The sequence below is a fragment of the Schistocerca gregaria genome, chromosome 7 (assembly GCF_023897955.1).
Source record: "Schistocerca gregaria isolate iqSchGreg1 chromosome 7, iqSchGreg1.2, whole genome shotgun sequence".
Taxonomy (NCBI): domain Eukaryota; kingdom Metazoa; phylum Arthropoda; class Insecta; order Orthoptera; family Acrididae; genus Schistocerca; species Schistocerca gregaria.
Window position 1 is genome coordinate 508165274 of NC_064926.1, and position 18409 is coordinate 508183682.

The following is an 18409-nucleotide window of genomic DNA, read 5'->3' on the forward strand; positions in this document are numbered from 1 at the left end:
AAAGTTCGATGTCTCTCCTGGCAGTGATGGCATCTTCCAGTACGATAACTGTCCATGTTAAAAAGCCAGAATCGTGATGCAATAGTAAGAGGAGGATTATAGTAAGTTGACGTTGGTGTCTTGGTCATCAAACTCGCAAGATCTGGACCTATGGAACGTATTGATCCTATCGAGTGCCAGCTCAGTACCTCAAAATCGCCGGCCCTTTGTTTACGGGAATTGCGTGCCCTGCTGAAAGTTCACTGTTATACCTTTACTACATATCCTGTTAGGAAACGTCAACTATAGGATAGAAGGCATATTACTGCTGGGTCAAAGAGACGTTAAAATTAATCTGGTAATTAGCTCAGTGTCATGTCATTCCTCATCCCGTCAACTCACCGGCGTGTTACTTGGTAAACAGGATGAGTAATCGCATAGTGACCCATATATTAATAATCAAATGTCTATCGCACAACGGAAACGGCTTCCACCAAGCAGGCGGCGCAGTGTGACCTGGGGAGAGAGTGATGGTTTTCTTCCGCATCAGCGACGGAAGAGTTATATCTGTTTCAGATGATCTTATTTCTCAAGACGGATTTAGCTAGCTGAACACGCATGTGGAATACCAATACAAGTTCACAAAAAACGAATGACTACCAAAACGCGTAGCATGGTGTGGTCCCCCTATCACAATAACTCTGTAAAGACATCGTAACTCTTGAAGACATCGAAAATGTAGCCATGATGAGAGGAATATATGGAAATCTTTACGTACTGAAATCGAAAAATGTAAGTCTTGCAAGTGCACGTTAGAAACATGTTACAAACGCTGATGACAGAGTGAGGAAAATCATAATATAGAGAGAATGGCATTACTGGTAGTATTTTGATTGAATCCAAAGTCATTATGAGACGTAAGAACGGCCCCAAACGTCTCTCTCATTTGACTGAATCAAGTAAGCAAAAGCTAATATTCCAGAAACACGACGTACCATGACCTAACCTCCGTCCTGCCAGCGACATCAGAAGATGTCCCACAGTAGCTTCATATCACTTACTGGCAGCAGTCAAACGCAGAGCCAGCGGCTGCATCAGGACGCACTCGCTCTCACAGCCTCGGAACCACTCGCGCAGTTCAGATCATTCCGCCACCCTTAAGAGTGGGGAAAAGCAAAACATCTCTTAAAATTAAAACACAACTGTGATTCTTTCCTTTCAGGTTCAGTGTTTCGCTATGTCCTTTATGCAAACCACATCGCTGTCACGATTTCGGGCCTGGGAGATTTTTTAAGCATTTGAACAACCAAACCGACGTCTCCCACCATACTGAACCTTCCTCTCCTGTGTCACCATATTGCGTTAATCCTGCACATGCACCCGACAGCAGTCGCACATGGACTAAGGCATAATGGAACTCAAATTAAATAAAAACACGTCGTAACACTCTCATCCTTTTTCCAGGAGGCACTAGTGCAGCCTCGCCAAAGCAAGAATTTAGATTCGTACACGCTATACCGTGCCACCGGCAGGACCCACAGGTGACAAATTTCACCAACCTCTACACCGAGGTGACTAAAGTCATGGGATAGCGATATGCACCTACACATATGGCGTTAGTGTTGCGTACTCAAGGGGTAAAAGGGCAGTGCATTGGCGGAGCTGCCTTTGTAACCGAATGATAAATTTGAAAAGTTTTCCAACATGATTATGGCATCACGACAGAAATAAAAAGACTTCGAACGCGGAAAGGTAGTCGAAGCTAGGTGCAAGGAAAATTCCATTTAGGAAATATTCCGCGATCTACAGTGTCAAGAGTTAGCCAAGAATACCAAATTTCAAGCATTAGATTTCACCACGCGCAACACTGTGGTCGACGGACTTCACTTAACGACCCAGAGCAGCGGCTTTTGCTAAGAGTTGTCAGTGCTAACAGACAGGCGACACTACGTGACTTAATCGCAGAAATCAGTGTGGGACGTACGACGAAAGCATCCGTTTGGACAGTGCGGTGAAATACGGCGTCAATGGGCTACGGCTGCAGACAACGAGCGCGAATGCGTTGCTAACAGCACGACATCATCTGCAGCACCTACCCTCCGCTCTGCTGGACCCTTGACGACTGGAAAACCGTGGCCTGGTCAGATAAGGCTCGATTTCAGTTGATAAGAGCTGATGGTAGAATTAGAGGGTAGTGCAGACGCGACAAAACTATGGACCCAGGTTATGAACAAGACACTGTGCAAGGTGGTGGTGGCCCGAAAAGGGCTGTGTTTACGTGGAATGGACTGCAGGTGGTTGTGTTCGGCTACCTGGAGACCATTTGGAAGGGTTCAAGGATTTCATGTAACCAAACAAAAATTTAGATTTAATGGACGGCAGCGCGCAAAGTACGAACATTCTGGACTATACGAGTGAATGATTTGGCCACCAGGTCGCCTGACATAAATCCCGTCGGCACTGGCAACACTTTCGCAATTATTGACGTTTATTGAAGTAACATGGCGCAATATTTCTCCAGAGGACTTCGAGTTGTTGAGTCCCTGCTACGTCAGCTTGCTGCACAACGCAGAGAAAATGGGGGCACGACACGATATTTGGACTCCCAAGGATTTTTGTCACATAAGTCTATGAAGTAGATTAAAACTGAAGAAACTGCAAAAAGGTGGGAATTTAAGGAGATGGGACCTGGATAAACTAAAAGAACCAGAGGTTGTACGGAGTTTCAAGGAGAGCATAAGGGAGCAATTGACAGGAATGGGGGAAAGAAATACAATAGAAGAAGAATGGGTAGCTTTGAGAGATGAAGTAGTGAAGGCAGCAGAGGATCAAGTAGGTAAAAAGACGAGGGCTAGTAGAAATCCTTGGGTAACAGAAGAAATATTGAATTTAATTCATGAAAGGAGAAAATATAAAAAAACAGTAAATGGAGCAGGCAAAAAGGAATACAAACGTCTCAAAAATGAGATCGACAGGAAATGCAAAATGGCTAAGCAGGGATGGCTAGAGGACAAATGTAAGGATGTAGAGGCTTATCTCACTAGGGGTAAGATAGATACTGCCTACAGGAAAATTAAAGAGACGTTTGGAGATAAGAGAACCACTTGTATGAACATCAAGAGCTCAGATGGAAACCCAGTTCTAAGCAAAGAAGGGAAAGCAGAAAAGTGGAAGGAGTATATAGAGGGTCTATACAAGGGTGATGTACTTGAGGACAATATTATGGAAATGGAAGAGGATGTATATGAAATGGGAGATACGATATTGCGTGAAGAGTTTGACAGAGCACTGAAAGACCTAAGTCGAAACAAGGCGCCAGGAGTAGACAACATTCCATTAGAACGACTGACAGCTTTGGGAGAGCCAGTCCTGACAAAACTCTACCATCTGGTGAGCAAGATGTATGAGACAGGCGAAATACCCTCAGACTTCAAGAAGAATATAATAATTCCAATCCCAAAGAAAGCAGGTGTTGACAGATGTGAAAATTACCGAACTATCAGTTTAATAAGTCACAGCTGCAAAATACTAACGCGAGTTCTTTACAGACGAATGGAAAAACTAGTAGAAGCCGGCCTCGGGGAAGATCAGTTTGGATTCCGTAGAAATGTTGGAACACGTGAGGCAATACTGACCCTACGACTTATCTTAGAAGCTAGATTAAGGAAGAGCAAACCTACGTTTCTAGCATTTGTAGACTTAGAGAAAGCTTCTGACAATGTTGACTGGAATACTCTCTTTCAAATTCTGAAGGTGACAGGGGTAAAATACAGGGAGCGAAAGGCTATTTACAATTTGTACAGAAACCAGATGACAGTTATAAGAGTCGAGGGACATGAAAGGAAGCAGTGATTGGGAAGGGAGTGAGACAGGGTTGTTGCCTCTCCCCGAGGTTATTCTATATGTATATTGAGCAAGCAGTGAAGGAAACAAAAGAAAAATTCGGAGTATTAAAGCCCATGGAGAAGAAATAAAAACTTTGAGGTTCACCGATGACATCGTAATTCTGTCAGAGACAGCAAAAGACTTGGAAGAGCAGTTGAACGGAATGGATAGGGTCGTGAAAGGAGGATATAAGATGACCATCAATAAAAGCAAAACGAGGATAATGGAATGTAGTCGAATTAAGTCGGGTGATGCTGCGGGAATTAGATTAGGAAGTGAGACACTTAAAGTAGTAAATGAGTTTTGCTATTTGGGGAGCAAAATAACTGATGGTCGAAGTAGAGAGGATATAAAATGTAGACTGGCAATGGAAAGGAAAGCGTTTCTGAAGAAGAGAAGTTTGTTAACATCGAGTATAGATTTAAGTGTCAGGAAGTCGTTTCTGAAAGTATTTGTATGGAGTGTAGCCATGTATGGATGTGAATCATGGACGATAAATAGTTTGGACAAGAAGAGAATAGAAGCTTTCGAAATGTGGTAATACAGAAGAATGCTGAAGATTAGATGGGTAGATCAAATAACTAATGAGGAAGTATTGAATCGGATTGGGGAGAAGAGAAGTTTGTGGCACAACTTGACCAGAAGAAGGGATCGGTTGGTAGGACATGTTCTGAGGCATCAAGGGATCACCAATTTAGTATTGGAGGGCAGCGTGGAGGGTAAAAATCGTAGAGGGAGACAAGAGATGACTACACTAAGCAGATTCAGAAGGATGTAGGTTGCAGTAGGTACTGGGAGATGAAGATGCTTGCACAGGATAGAGTACCATGGAGAGCTGCATCAAACCAGTTTCAGGACTGAAGACCACAACAACAACAACAAGTCTATGAAAGAGAAAAACAGTCACGTGTGTAAACATCTGGTGCCACGTTGATCCGAAATCTATCAAGGACTTGCTATATTGCATTCCAAAAGTGCATCAAGAGGCTGTTAGCCCAGTGACAATGTTCTGACTCATCAATGTGTTTGTGTTTGTGTGTGTGTGTGTGTGTGTGTGTGTGTGTGAGAGAGAGAGAGAGAGAGAGAGAGAGAGAGAGAGAGAGAGAGAGAGAGACTGTGTGTGTATGCTTCACATAACTGTGCATCAGAGGAGGAAGCAGTGGTCTGTGTCAGTGGAATTTTTCATAGGATAGTTTTTTCATAATGCTGGGCCACAGTTATAATATATTTCTTTAAATTCAGTACCGCCATTAGACTTTTGTTTATTTACCGTGTTACATTGACACTTATACAATCATGATTTCGTCTTCAACTTCCATTACGATGTGTTTTGAGTGTTGTAAATTGCCAAATATGGCATTCTGTCGTACTAAAATATAGAATATTTCAAAAACAATATTTTAATACAACAGTATGCCATCTTAGGCAAAATACACAACATTTAAATTACACAATATTTTAATACGACAGTATGCCATCTTAGGCAGTTTATAAAACTTAAAACGCTTGATAATGGCACTTTTAAGACGAAATCATGATTGTGTAAGTGTAAATGTAACACTGTAAATAAACAACTGTCTAATGGCGGTACTGACTTTTAAGAAACTTTCATAGGCTGATATGATCATGAGACTTCTACCTTTGCAAGATGAGTCATAGTACCTGTTACGTTTCTATTAGCGTCTTATTCAATTTGTTCAACGTCTGATCTCAGGTCCGTTCGATAGGAGATTAAACGTTGAAGCAACACTATAGTCCTACACTTGGCAGCTATAACGACCTGAACGTGGATTCCTTTACAACTGCAATCCCCTTATATATAACTATAGCAACAAACTCAATTCGAAAGAAGTTGCACAAACCACCTACTACTGTCAATGAATTAAATCTTTGTTAACTTCCGGTTTCGATCACGTGGTCACCATCAATCCCCATAAAATTATTTACAACAGTCTGTGTGCGACGTTCATATTGCATTGTAAATTAAAATGAAACTAATCCTGCTTCGCTGCTGTTAACAACAAAATGCACCCTACTGTCTACGAAGTCTTATAAACTGTAGTAACGCCTTTTACTGTAGACTTTCTACAGTAGACAATGACGTGAGACGGTTTTGATTTTGTTTGCTGCCACAGCAGGAACTTGCCCATACAGGCGGCTGTAAATATTTTCATAACGCTTGATGATGAGCAGATAAAAGAAATCGCTCATTAATAAAGATTTGTTTCAGTGCCACCTCTTTTTAGATCTCAAAATAATATGACTTTTTCAGTTGTGTTTACCAGCTGTGTGACGCAACCTGTACTAAACTTCACTGGGATTTCCTACAACTGATTTTACGTACTCTTCCCATATAAAGTGGTTTTACTGTGATAAGCATAGCCACTTTAACGATGTGAAATGCTCCAGAGCTTTAGCTGCAGCTCAGTGGTCATCCATGCAGAATACCCGAGTTCTATTATCTATAGTGTCCGGGACATTTCCTTAGCTTTAGGATGCCAATTAAGGAGATATTTGAACTAGAAGTACTGGCTCCAAAATCTGGAAAGCCAACAACGGCCACCAGAACGGTGTGCTGACTCCATGCCTTTACACTGCCTGTGTAGACTGCATCCGAATTGCGCGATGTAGCACAGGACCTAGCGTGAGGCGACACGATACGCGGTACGATAAGCGATGCGATGCACGATATAACGTAGAAGCAGCCCACACTGGTGGAATGCATAGAAACGAAGCCGAAGGACTTAATTGGTTCAGACTGGGACGACAGCCACACACCACCGTTAAAGTTTTCTGTTGTACTGTCCAGCGCAAAAGGGATTGCTGGTTGCTCTACACACCTGTAACGTACAACATACACGAATGGAGATTTCGTCTGATGTGGCTCAAAAAAATTTTTACATATATGAAGCAATGCTTCATCCGTCTCAGTAAAAATTTAAATTTTCACGGAAAAATTAAGAGATCCACTTTAAAATAAAACTGTAGAGCAGCACAAGTCGCATGTAAGTTTTCTTTGGTTTGACATGTTTCACTCGACCAATGTGAACAACTTCAGATCTTGGGAAATACAATTTGTTACGCTACCATACAACAAAATTACACATTCAGCTTACAATGTGACAACTCAGCCACTCTAACAAAAAAAGGACCACGGAGGAGGTATGCAAACTGCTCAGAAATTGATATTCATACAGCTATGGATGAAAGTGTGATGCTGCAGCGTGTTTCATTGCGCAGCTGGCGAGTAAATAGGGGACTTGTCGAAACCGGAACACAAAGTCCTTGCGAATTTCATTGCTGAATAGCCGGACAGTAACTACTCTCGCAGATAGGTGGGTGAACAATATGAGCAGATGTCAGCATTAGAGAGAGTACATGTAGTTGGGCTCAAAGAGGCCGGTTGGAGTAATCGTTGAATCACTCGACATCTGAATGGGAGCGATGTCACTATCGCTCTGGTGGGAATGGGTGAACCATTGCCGAACACAGCGTCAGCAAGGAAGCGGTCGACCTAGACAGTTGACAGAACGTGAGCACCGAGCTATCGTTAGGGAGGCACTCAGAGTTCCAGATTCACCATTATCATCGATCCGACGGCCAAATGGTGCTTCAGTTACCACAAGGACCTTTAATAGGTGGCTCACAGAAAGTAGCTGATTACCACTGTACTCTGTACGACAAAAAGCACATTTGCAGTGTTGTTGGCCACACTAACTGGAGTTGAATTGGCTTCAGTTATGAGTTCCGCTTCGAAATAAACCTCGATGATCAGAAAAGAGGTACTTGGAAACGCCCCAGTCAGCGGTGTGATACAAAACTGACTGTCGCCCGCCGTATGGATCGGAAACCAGGACAGATAACCCAGGGTGTCATTTTATTTCACGCCATTGAATATCATCCGCACACTCTACAGCACAACGGTACACCGACAATCGTTTACTCTCCGTTTTGTTGCCCTTTATGACAAGCCATCCTGGGCTTAACTAGATAATGCCCGTCAGCAGGAGGCAAGACTTTCTACTGATTGCTTTCGCCCTTACCAAACCCTGCCTTGACCGGCAAGGTCGTCGGATCTCTTCACTGATGACGACGTTTGGAGCATTTTAGGCAATACCCTACGACCAGCTCGGGATTTTGGTGATCTAACACTGCAATTGGACGGAAGTCGGCGCGACATTCTTCAGAAGGGCATCTGAGGTCATATAAGAACTCCGTCAGTCAATGGCAAGCCGAATAGCTACTCGCATAATAGCTGGAAGTGGACCAACGCGTTATTGACTTGCTTAATTTGTTAAGATCTTTCTCTTGAATAAATCTTCAAAGTTTTCTAAAATTGAAATCATTTGTTTATCCGTACACGTACTTCACACTTGCTGATTCCCGTCCCATTCGGATGGTTCCTCCCTGCGTCCGTTTTTTTTTTTTTTTTTCCTATTTAGAGCGTATTGCGTAGCCGAGGGCCACATGCTATAAATATTGGACCTAAACTACGATTTCTCCCCATGAATACACTTCATTAATTTCAGCATGAAAATCCCAGTCTAAGATCCAATTGATAGCTGTGTTACCTTAAGATACTTCTCAGTCTTGATGTGTGGAAAATTGATGTTTTGACTAGCGTAGGATTCGAATGTGTGTAAAGTTGTCGTTTTTTCAAGTTGGACTGCGGCATTGAATGTGGCAAATAATTCTCATAAATATATTTATTATTGCATGGTTTATAGCTGCATATTGTAATATGAGGTCAATGTGTGTTATTATATGTATAAGTCTGACGTTTTGTACCATATTCATGAACTGCAGTCGTTTTGTAATTCAGTATATTGAATAAAGTACTAGTCACGTGATCAGGTTCTTAAACAGGCTAGCATGACTGATCTGGAGGCCTTCTGTCATTGAACAGTCATTTTGGTAAACTCTAGTTTTCTGTCAAGAGGGCCGCTGGCATTCTTGGACTGTGTCACTGGGTCTTAGAAATCTTGGTGGTCGGAGTTGAGAATTTATAAAATATTTGACGCTCCGAATTCTGTTGGAGACTTAGAATTTCCAAGTTGCTCTACAGTGACTGATTATATTTTATAATCATACAAACTTTATAGCTATTTAGCTGTTCATGAATAGCTGTCAACCGTTTTGATTTTGCTGCATTGTGGAATTTCAGTTGGATCATGAATTAAAACAATTTTGGTGATGATAACAGTGACAATGGACTTCAGATTTAGCAATGAATGTTAGCAAGTATTCATGCAGTCGATCTGTAGGATTAAGCTACAGGTCGTCGTGATATATTACTCATTTTCACGCACTTATTCCGCACTTGCGATTGGTTGTTATTGCCCTGCTTGCACTACGTAACTATATTTTACTTTGATACTTTGAATCACTTTTCAGCTAATTTGTCTGTTTGATGTAAGGCCACAGTTTTTTGTGTATTTAACCTTTAACTATATTATTCGCTTACTGCTTGTTTTCTGTTTCTTATGAGGTAGTGCTAAAACATAATGCCTGCGTACTTTTTATCCGGTCTAAATATCGGTTGAACAGTACATGTCATACGTATTACTCGCTGGACTTTCTCAGTTCGCTGACGAAATCTGCAACCTTCGGCTTGACATAAAACAAGCGATGCACCCAGGATGGGAGAAGGAAACGTAATGAAACTTCATGGGTTGAAACAAAATGTATTATTTCCTGCTTACTGGCACATGGGCTGAGTCGATATCTAACTTGGCCCCACACATGTTATATCAGGGACAGATCTGGGAATCTTGTTCGCCACGATGGTACCACAACATTACGCAGGAAGTTCAAGAGAGACGTGCCATGGGCGGGCGAGCACTGTCCTGTTGAAAAACAGCACTGCGATACGGCCGCATAGAAGTAAGACATGAGGACGCCAGACGCCAATGACTTTGTGTTGGTTAGTTAGTTAGTCACATGTTCTACAGATTATGTGACCAATCGTTTTAGCGAAATTATGTAGAACGACTCAGTTTACAGGATATGTATACATTATCAGCATTAACATTAACGATCACATTATTATTATTAGTCTTACTGATGCAACTACACGTATTTTACTTAATTACTGGCTAACAATTTTCAAGTAAAAATTCGTCCATGGGCTATAGGGAGTTGTCTAGGAGAAACGATTTTAAATTATATTTAAAACTTGTTTCGCTACCTGTCGGACATTTTATGTTATTGGCCAAATGGTCAAAAATTTTTGTTGCTACATGTTGGTCTCTCTGAGCCACTGACAGCCTTATCAATGGGTAATAAGGACTATTTTTCCCTCTAGTGTTGTAGGTAAATACATTAATGTTCTTCTCAAATTGGCAAGGACTATTAATGACGAACTCCATGACCTAAAATACGTATTGTGATGGCGAAGTTAAACTGCCTATCTCCTTGAAGAGAGGCCTAATAACGTTCGTAGGTGAACACCACGTATATTATTCTTACTGCTTGCTTTCGTGGAAACAGTACTTTATTTATAAGTGAAGAGAGACCCCAGAAAATTCTTCGGTCCGACGTTATTGATTGGAAAAAATGCTAAATATGTCACTAAGTTGAAGCTTTTGTTTCCAAGATTAGCAATTATACGAAGAGAGAAAGCAGATGAACTTAATTGTTTGAGAAACTCAATAATATGCTTCTTCCAGTTCCAGTTTTCATCAATAGATACAACCAAAAATTTTGAGCATTTTACCCAACATACTGACTCCTGCTCATGTCCTGCTTCAGTTGTTGGTATGATTCTAATTGTTGTACAGAACTGAATGTAGCGCGTTTTTTTCCAAATTTATGGAAAGTCTATTTTCAGAATACCACTCAATAATTCTTTGGAAAGTATCATTTAATAACTCTTCCATTGTTTCACTTCTAATTGGGTTCATTAGAGCGCTAGTACCGTCTGCAAGAAGTACCGATTTTCCTTGTTGAATCTTAAGTGAAACCTCATTCACATACATAAAGAATAGAGTGGACCCAAAATTGCACGCTGTGGGACTCCCTTTGTAATTTTTACACCAGTTAGTAAAATGTTCTACGTTTTCGACATTGTCTGAATTATTTAGCACAACCTTTTGCATTCTGTTTGTTAAGTATCATTCCAACCAGCTGTGTGTAAATTCGTCAGTTCCATAAAACATGAGTTTATGTAAGAGAGTATCATAATCTATACAGTCGAAGACCTTCGAGCAATCGCAAAAAGTACCAACACCAGGTATATTATTATTTAAGGCTTATACTTTTTACGAGAGAATGTGTAAATGGCGTTCTCAGTCGAGTAACCTTTCTATAGTGCAACCTGTGGTATGCTAAGTAAAATGTTTGTGCTGAAGTGTGTGACTGCTCTTGAGAACGTTACGTTCTCCAATACTTTGGGAATAGATGTCAGTTAGGAAACTGGATGAAAATTGTTTAAGTCTGTCTTCTCGCCTTTCTTTAGAAGCAGTTTACTAACTGCACATTTAAATTTGTCTGGAAAAATTCCCTGTGCCAGTGATGCAGTGCATATATCAGTAAGGAAATTATTTGTTAAGATGGAACAACTTTTCAGAACACTGTTCGAAAGGCAATCAAACAACAAGGGCTTTGGTTTCTTAGATTTTTAATAACTGTAGTAGTTACAGTGAAGGATGTTGATGCTACTTCGACTTGCTTAAAGTTTTGTGGAATGACATTTTTTATATTCTCTTGCTTCTTCAACTGAACCATTTAATCCTATATTATCCACGTTTAGTAGTGATTGTTGAAAGAACTTGCCACTTGTGAATTATCAATCAATTTAATTGTTTTGGAATTTTGTACACTGATTGGCTCTCCTGTCTCCCTTTTGACAATGTTCCATATAGTTTTAATCTTGTTAACTGAATTATTTATTTCTGTCAGGACATGCATACTTCTGGACATTTTAAGGACTTCCCTTAAAAGTGCTACAGTACTTCTTGCAGGATGGGTCTTGACTTACTCTGGCTTTTACATAAATTTATCTCTTCCTCTTACATGTGACGTTGACTCCCTTAGTTATCCATGGCTTACTTATTCTTTTTAATAGATCTACTCTTAAAACATTGTATCCTGTTCTAGTAACAAAAGGCTCACTTCTTTGTATGAGCCGTCTTTTGGGTGGTAAGGTGCCATATTGTTTATTTCCATTAATTTTGCACCATGACCATACAATCTATTAGTAGTTGGGTACATATTAAGTGTTTTAGTCTGAGCACTAACTGTAAAAATGTTGTCAATCAGTGTTCAACTATTTTGCTGCACACGAGTTGGAAAACTGACTACTTAAATTAGACTGAAACAACAAAATAGCAATTCTAGTTCATTTTAATTGGCAGTATCTTTTAATAAATCTACATTTAAATCTCCACAAACAATAACTGTTTCTTTTTGTTTGACAGGTAGCTCAATAACGCACCTAGAGTATTCATAAACAGCTGAAAATTTCGTAGCGGGGATCTGTAGACCGTTACAACTATCAGAAAAGTATTCTACACTAAGGCTTCACAAGCACGAGCTTCTACGTTCTGATATACTCAAAAACTATTTGTTTCAGTATTTGTGGCTTTGTGCCGTCAGCCTTCCGTCAGTCACCGTCAGACGTAACCTGAGTCATACCTGATGATTTTCCCCACTATGACGCTGCTCCTTCCCAAAACATTGGAAGGATTGAGCTGTACCCTGGTTGCTGCCTTAATAGCGTATGTCGATTATGCGTGACAACGCGGAACAGCGATTCGGGGTGAAGGCAGTGCGAGTCCAGTTGTGACCAATCGAAATTTCCTGGTAACGGCACCACTCCGAACACATCTGTTTGTGTGGTGGTGTTAACGGCAGCCTACGTATGGGCCAGTAATTCCCCAGTACGACTGCTGATAGTCTGCAACCAAGAGTCCATGTTGACACAGAATGTTGCAGGTAGCCCACTGCCTATTCTCAGCTGCCACGAGCAGGAGTGAAGGAGATATGGTCCATTTGATGTACAATATAATAATAAATTATTGGGGTAGTTAGACGTGGGCGTCAAGTCCTGGAAAGAAGAAAGCTGCCGTAACCTGAAGAACAAAACATTCTTGTTCACAGAGTCTATCTCTCAATAACATCTAGCCACAATCAACTGTAGCAAGTGTCAAATTATTTTTGATTTAAAATATTGAATTAACTCTATAAGTTCATACCAGGGACGCCAAAAACCTATACCGGTACTATAGTTCGGAATTATTTTTTTGGGTCATCAGTCTACTGACTGGTTTGATGCGGCCCATCACGAATTCCTCCCCCTCATCTCAGAGTAGCACTTGCAACCTACGTCCTCAATTATTTGCTTGACGTATTATAATCTCTGTCTTCCTCTACAGTTTTTGCCCTCTACCGCTCCCTCTAGTACCATGGAAGTCATTCCCTCATGTCTTAGCAGATGTCCTATCATCCTGTCCCTTCTCCTTATCAGTGTTTTCCACATATTCCTTTCCTCTCCGATTCTGCGTAGAACCTCCTCATTCCTTACCTTATCAGTTCACCTAATTTTCAACATTCGTCTATAGCACCACATCTCAAATGCCTCGATTCTCTTCTGTTCCGGTTTTCCCACAGTCCATGTTTCACTACCATACAATGCTGTACTCCAGACATACATCCTCAGAAATTTCTTCCTCAAATTAAGGCCGGTATTTGATGTTAGTAGACTTCTCTTGGCCAGAAATGCCTTTTTTGCCATAGCGAGTCTGCTTTTGATGTCCTCCTTGCTCCGTCCGCCGTTGGTTATTTTACTGCCTAGGTAGCAAAATTCCTTAACTTAATTGACTTCGTGACCATCAATCCTGATGTTAAGTTTTTCGCTGTTCTCATTTCTACTGCTTCTCATTACCTTCGTCTTTCTCCGATTTACTCTCAAACCATACTGTGTACTCATTAGACTGTTCATTCCGTTCAGCAGATCATTTAATTCTTCTTCACTTTCACTCAGGATAGCAATGTCAACAGCGAATCGTATCATTGATATCCTTTCACCTTGTATTTTAATTCCACTCCTGAACCTTTCTTTTATTTCCATCATTGCTTCCTCGATGTACAGATTGAAGAGTAGGGGCGAAAAGCTACAGCCTTGTCTTACACCCTTCTTAATACGAGCACTTCGTTTTTGATCGTCCACTCTTATTATTCCCTCTTGGTTGTTGTACATATTGTATATGACCCGTCTCTCCCTGTAGCTTACCCCTACTTTTTTCAGAATCTCGAACAGCTTGCACCATTTTATATTGTCGAACGCTTTCTCCAGGTCGACAAATCCTGTGAACGTGTCTTGATTTTTCTTTAGCTTTGCTTCCATTATTAGCCGTAACGTCAGAATTGCCTCTCTCGTGCCTTTACTTTCCTAAAGCCAACCGATTGTCACCTAGCGCATTCTCAATTTTCTTTTCCATTCTTCTGTACATTATTCTTGTGAGCAGCTTCGATGCATGATCTGTTAAGCTGATTGTGCGATAATTCTCGTACTTGTCAGCTCTTGCCGTCTTCGGAATTGTGTGGATGATGCTTTTCCGAAAGTCAGATGGTATGTCGCCAGACTCATATGTTCTACACACCAACGTGAATGTCGTTGATCATTGCTGATTCTTCCGCCTTTAGGGGCAATTTCCCACCCCTAGGACAAGAGAGTGCTCTGAACCTCTATCCGCTTCTCCGCCCTCTTTGACAAGGCCGTTGGTAGAATGAGGCTGACTTCTTATGCCGGAAGTCTTCGGCCGCCAATGCTGATTATTTATCAAAATTTAGATAGTGGCGGGGCTCGAACCCGGGACCGAAGACGTTTTGATTATGAATCAAATAAGCTACCCCTTTTTTTTAATCTCATTTTGTTCGTATTTGTTTGTTGAATCTGATCGGGGCGGACGTCGTAAGACACCCTTTTAAGTTCGTTGTTATTCTATTAACTCAGTTTTTTTGTTACAGAGGGCAGCTAACCCTCTGACTGAACACTCTGAGCTACCGTGTTGGCTACATGTTCGGAATAACCAGTATTATTCGGTATTTATTTGGTCTCTGCTATAACAGGTTTTTTCCGTTTTTTGCTACTAACCGGGTAAAAAACTGGCATGTGAATTCACCATAGCAGCAGTGCTAAAAATTTTGGTTTTAATATAACATTTTTCTAAAAGTAATAATTATTTGTAAATTGTTTTATTGCTTCTAAATATTAAACTGTAATAGCAAATAGCAAAGGCAGTCAGTACTATTTTAATAATAATACCGACAGTTATAAGCTAGGATCAAACTCAAGCCATAAGAATCGGTATAGCACTGCGGAGACCATAGTGTATCCATTGTCGTGTGGTGTGGCTATGTATGCTAGTGTGTGCAGTGTGTAAGACTTTGCCCCCCTCCCCTCCCCCAACCTCGTATGTATAGTAGCTCCCCGCTGTCGTCCCCGGACATCGGTTTTATTACAAAACTGGCCAGTCCATAGTCTGGAAGTATTGTACGCACTGTGGCAGTAATAAGGCACAATGCTCGACTTTCTTTAAAATATTAAAAACGGGAGCAGTCACAACAATCTTGCGACATCATATAAGGAGAAAACATCCACATTGTCCCTTGGAAGAAACGCATATTTGATTCACATACCTCCAATTTTATTGGCATGCTATAACATAAGACTAAAACTGAATTCTTAATTTTTGGTTCATTCAGGTCGAGAAATTGATATTACACAAAAATTACTATGCAGGAAAGACATAAACTTGTGATATTTTGGATTCAACCTTTCTGTGACCACCTCCCTCACCTCTGCAATCTTTACTGGTGACACAGAGTGATTTCTGCTGCACCCACACCCTCATATCGATCAACACCTACTCCTTCACCTTCATCAATATTGTTTCAATCTTTGTTCGAAGTCTGCTTTTTTTGTTGTGAATAATAGCAATAAATAAACGGAAAATCGGTTATTTCAAAAACCGGCTAACTCGAGCGGGTTTTACGGTAGTGTTAAACTGGAGACGAATAAAAAGAAAAGGCAATATAACCGATAACCGGTTGTTTAAGCTATAACCGCTATCCCTAGTTCATACGATAATAATAAAAGTTTATTTCAGGAATCAAAAAGGTTCCCTTTACTTCCTGTGTCAGAGCAGTCCAACACAAGGGCAACTGTCACACTCCATTCCCCCACAGACTTGGATTTTACCTGCTTCGAGCACCGGCCAAATAGTCACGTACAATGATACCTCTTTCAATCTCCGTCAGATTCTGATAGCGTTTCTCACACGAGTACCTGGCACCACTATGTGCTTCATAGTTATCACTCTGCATCTGACATTGTCAACGTCCCTTATACAAGGTGACTCAACTTCACCTAACTATTGGTTTTACTCATTCTGCAACGCCTTCAAATACCACGTACAGGATTCTGATATTCTATTGCTCGATACGTGCAGACTTAATCCTACACAAAAAAGGAACACGATCACTTTGTAGGAAATTCAATGCAATAAAATTTTATACTGTGATACATTTTCGCAAGAGGCCAATGTTTTCGAGCTATTCATAAAAAACATACAAAAGTGACCATTAAACGCGTTGTTCTTAAATAATTCTAAAGCTATGGCCTCCAGTGAAAATGTATACGACTAAAAAATTTAAATACATTAAATTTCCTATAAGAAGGACCTGTTAATTCTTCTGTAGTACTGGTGGTTTTTTTGTAGCTAGTGAGAGAATATGAAAATCTTGCATGATGTTTTTGAAGGCATTCCGTGTTGCATAAAACCCATACACAGGGGCAGCTAAATCACTTTGTATATTCTGGCAGGTCTGAAAACAGCACTAAAGTCGAAAATGAGTAACGCACTCTGGTGGCCATAATAATTGTCACAGAGTAGTGCAACGTTTATGTGCCCGCGAACAGTGCGTGTTGACATCCAAACATTTCTTCTGCGAGCCCTTTTTTATATTTTCTTAGACGACGTATTTATCCTCCACTACGTTTGTTTGGAGTCGTTGATCCTGGATGTCGTGGCTACACAACTGTGCCCAGAAAGCTGTGTACAGAAGTCGTCGACGGGGTAAGGTTTACGGGGCTGCAGCAGTGCCGATCTGCAGACTGCCCTTATATTCTGCGGCAGCTGGCCATTCCGAAGCAGAACGGAAGCCATAACGGCACTCGCGACTTCCCAGAAACTGCTCCGCGGTCGGCCCGCGATTATTCTTAGAAAAGTCATCAGCGGCCGTCGCTGGCAGTAAAGCGTTTGGGAGCTGCTGCCACGCGTCGTTAGCGCTGGCACCGGAATATCTCGGCAATATGTCCGCTCATAAAAGACGCAGCTACAGCGGACAGCGGTCTGCGTGCTCTGGACACCCCACAGCTGCCTGCTGTCTGATCATCTGACGAACGTCGTGCGTCTTCCTGTAGGGAAGACTGTCAGCCTCCTACACGTGAAGGACCAGTCAATTCTACATCAATGAAACCTTTTCCAGGTGGTAAGAACTTGTGACAATGGACACTGCATCTACGAATAATATATTTGGTAATAGAGAGAAACGTTGAGGTTGAAACCTGTATGGTGAAGCAAAGGCTTCACTGCAGTAATCATGAGATTAGATTAGAGTCAGTTTTCGTTCCATAGACCCAAAAAATTAGATGATACTCGTGGGTGTGGAACATGTCGACAAGTATAATATAAAAACATTAAACATTTGAATATAATACTATCCTGTTCATTTGTCAGGAGATTGTCAAAATAGGCGAATACAATACAGTAAACTGGAACAGTTAATATTTACAGAATTAATACGCTGTTAGAATGAAACATTGTATGCACTATTAATAAATTTATCGTACACAAAATACCTAATCTTGACCGTTGTGACAAAGTGCTGTCAAAACTGAAATGCTAGCCTAACAGTTACAATATTCATCTATAGAGTAGAAGGAGTTGCCTATCAAAAAAATTTTCAGACTATGTTTAAACTGTGCTTTACCTGAGTCCTAATTTTTAATGGTTGCTGGTAATTTATTGAAAATGTGTGTTTCTCGGTATTGGACCCCTTTTTGGACCAAGGTAAGTGATTTTAGGTCTTTATGTAGATTGTTGTTATTCGTAGTACTGATACTATGTATTGAGCTATTGGTTGGAAACAGAGATACATTACATGCAAAAAATTCCATTAAGGAATAAATATACCGAGAAGCAGTGGTTAGAATACAAAGTTCTTAGAACAGGTTTCTGCATAATGTTGAATGATTCTTATTACATGCTTTTGCGCGCTAAAAACTTTTGTTCGGTTTCATGAGTTACCCCAGAATACGATCCCGTATGACATAATATAATGGATGCAAGGAAAGTATGCAAGTTTTTTAATATATATATCTCCTCCACCTGACCTTATTCTCATTGCAAATACAGACTTGTTTAAGTGCTTATTCAATTCTGTGGTACAGAATTTACTATCGAGTTATAATCCCACAAATTTAACACTGTCAACCTATATGTTTTCGTATGTTATATACATGCTGGAAGGAAATCTCTGA